Below are 3,501 nucleotides of genomic sequence, written 5' to 3' on the forward strand. Positions count from 1 at the left end.
TACTTTAAATTTGGAGTAAACCAAAGATTGAATCCAAAGAAATTTGACTCAATAAAAACAAATTACCAAATGAAGAAATAGAACCAAGTAGCATTATTCAAACCAAGATCCATTATACTTCTGAGTACCAATAACACAAACAGCAAGCCATATGGTTTTTACAGATAATTGAAACATGCCAAACACCAGAACAATCGGTTCATATTATTAAACAATACCTAGCATATATAGAAACAAAAGAGAAATAGCTCTAATAGTAGAAACCATGAATGCTTAGGAAATAGGCTTGGATTGTGAGGGATCATACAAGACTCACTCCCACTGGGTCCTAATTTTCTTGGTATGTTTGAAATGAAAGATTAAGACCAAGCTCCCATCCATCCTCTTCATAGCTAACCTCTGCACCAACACAAAACAACTAAACTTAATCCTCCACCCATTTACCCCTCCATATTCCTCCACCCCCTCTACCTTCTCTTCACTAGCAACCCATCCTCCCCTATTCTCCTCCCATCTCATCCTCTCCCATATCACCGAACTCAACCCTATTCTTTCTTCCGAGGAGTTGAGAGGCTTAAACCATAGCACTCCATCAATACTCCTTTCAACATCTTGCTTGGCTTCCCTACCATTCAACAAAACCACTTCCACCCGAACACCAAAATTCACTTACACAACCTTTCCTTTGCCATACGAATTCTCGCGTGTGTATACCTCTTCCTAGAATTGCTCTATAATCATCTCATAGAACATCTTCGTTTGTTCTTCAAAGCTCCCTTTTTCCTTCACAAACACAAAAGGAATGCACCACTTCCCAACACCTACCTTAGAAGAATTCATGGCAGATATTGGAAAGTTCGATTTGGACAGGCATGCATGCAGTGATTTGTTTCTTCCAGAAGCTTCACTTAAGCTATAATTCTTAGGCTTTGAAGCATAGACCCTCAAATACCTTCTCCTCAGCAACTAGGGAGGGTACCCATCAGAAGCTATGGACTTGGCCGTGAAGTGACCTTTCTTTCCCATGATCTCCATCCATTTGTAGATGTTCCTATGATCAAAAGGCCTTGGTTTCACATCCTTTACACATCGACAAAAGCAACATGGCATCTCATCCTCCCTTTTCGAGCATGTTAATGCTTTCTTGTAAATTTGCATTGCATCATAGTGTTAGGAATTAAAATTTTTGTCAAGAAAAAGTTTGGAGTAGAAGTTGAGAAATATAAATGATGTTACCCTTCTGCTTTCTTTTAACAAGGATGACATGGTAGTGATTTGATGCGAGTGGTTAATCTATAAAAGGACAAAGGTAACTACTTCTATGTAGGTGGTAGTGTTCTATCCATTTGACTGTGTGTATTCAATGGTGAGTGTTGCCACAATGCTCCAAAAAGGTGCTGACATGGCTGGAGTCGAATGTCGATCGAGATTTGCAACATCGGAGGGTACCTACAAAGGAAGTCCCCACTTATCAGGAGTATTCCGACAAGAGATCCTTCGATGCTTAAGTTAGCTAGAGCTTTGAAAATAATGAAGAGAAAAGATGGCAAAGATGGAGTGAGCTTACTTCTTCTTACTTATCTTGGGGGTTTCCTTCGTACATCTTTTATTTGAAGGTTGAGTCCGTAGACAGTTTGCTAGAATCTATATTTGTTAGGCCTAGCTCTATAGACCACTAGGCCACAGTCTAGCCTTCGTTGTAGAAGAAATCTTTTTCACTCCCCTATATCAAGGTTGTTAGTCATGGGTGTTAGGTGTAGACTCCACCTTTGCATTTGGTTGAGTGGGTGACATCTGGATCCATTGCTAGTGTGACCTCTGCACATCTTGGGTGCACCCTTATGGAAGATTAATCTCGATTGGTAGGTCTCTCCTACAACATATGCTCTCTAATCTCGAGTTCAAAGTGCCTTTTGGCTTCGAGTGAAAGGAGTAATTGCCTTGATAGTTAGACCGCCGATCGGATTCCTCTTTGGTTGCATCTATGTTATTGCCTTTGGGAAAGATTTCTAAAATTTAAGGATGTGTCATTTTGCAACTCACACCATTTTTATTAGGAGTGGACCTTGAGGTGTTGTGGAATAGTACTCTGGAGAGAGGAGATCTGAAGATTGCTCCTGGGTCATCCAAGGATTGCCATGTGGCACGTGATGGTAAGTTCTGAAGCATGCTTCGCAAGCTATCCTATGCGGTTTGATCGAATAAGGGTGCGATGAAGAGCCTTGTGGTCTGGTACTTTAGGGTTGGCTAAGTGGCATAATTTGATGATTCAATGACTGGATCTATACAGTCAATAGCCTGTATAAATGGACCACTCATCTGGTGGGGTCTTCTACTGTCTAACTATCAGTTATTGTAGTTGTCAGGAAAGAGTTCTCTCTTCTTTATTTGATCAGCATGAAGCCATCACCATCAGCCGTTAAGTGGGCTATGAAAAGAAAGATGAGCTTTTCCCATGGAGAGTCCTCATCTAAGAGGGCGAGGAGTACCCAGCCCAAGTTCTCCATCTCTGACTCATGGTAGTCCCCAACAGGGACTAGGATCAGTCATGGCTATAAGGATGCATGCTGCTGTGTCGAGGTCGCTCCAGGCCTCTCCTTCATTGGGTTGGATCTCACCTCCCTTCAGTGGTTTGGCGAGGTTCAGGGCAGACCCTTGCTAGTCTAGAGGTAGCCAGGGGTTTGCAGATGTTGCTATGGAGATTCCTATCGAGGCTAGGCTCTGATGCATGGAGGAGTTCAAAGCCTTAGTCGACTTCGAGGATGAACTCATTGAGGCATCTTCGATTGGGTTCATCCAAGGCTTCAAGGACTACAAGGCATACGTGAAGAGGATGATTCTGAAGCTAGATTTGAGACGCCTCCACCCCGACAACAATGATGAGGAGGTCAGGGTATTTTCTTTAGATGAAGACTAGGTCTCCATCTTTTTATATTTACTTTTGGTGTCTTCACCTCAGTGAAGTTTTGTAATAAAATTTTTGATTAATGAAATATATTTCAACATGTTTACCTCTTATTCAAAGCTTTTGCTTCTCTATGTTGTTGATATGGTTAGCTTTTTGCCTTGGTCAAGGGCTTAGATGGGTCGGTCGGGTTGATTTCATGCTCGAGTTAAAATCTCTCTTGATATTATCCAAAGCTCCTACTTCATCTATATGCAATGAATAGACTTTTAAAAGTCTCAGACTCGTGCATGTGCTAAGCATCGAATGCTGACTAGCACTGTGTTGCTTTCGCAAATCAAAGAAGATGATTCACCTTGATATTCTATGGCAGGAAGTTGTACGATCCACAAATATGGTAGGGCTCGTATTAATTCTGATACCTGCCTTCCAAGAAGTGCAGCTTCTAAGGTCTTTAAAGTGGTGACATCTATTGTTTGGCTAGAGGGGCATTTGAATTTACTTGAGTATGCTTCTTCTATAAATAGGAGCTCTGCTGCGTGGGGTTGGTACCATCTTGGTTGTCTTCCTTAATGTCATGGCGGAGCTACCTTGTC

The 3,501-nt window shown here is 41.8% G+C and overlaps 1 pseudogene; it reads right to left on the minus strand.

Moving 5' to 3' along the window:
- Positions 1-312: 312 nt before the first annotated feature.
- LOC105031998 (uncharacterized) overlaps positions 313-3,501 on the minus strand; it is a 13,599-nt pseudogene continuing 10,410 nt past the window's right edge.

This window comes from Elaeis guineensis, chromosome 1 (assembly GCF_000442705.2).
Source record: "Elaeis guineensis isolate ETL-2024a chromosome 1, EG11, whole genome shotgun sequence".
Lineage (NCBI taxonomy): Eukaryota > Viridiplantae > Streptophyta > Magnoliopsida > Arecales > Arecaceae > Elaeis > Elaeis guineensis.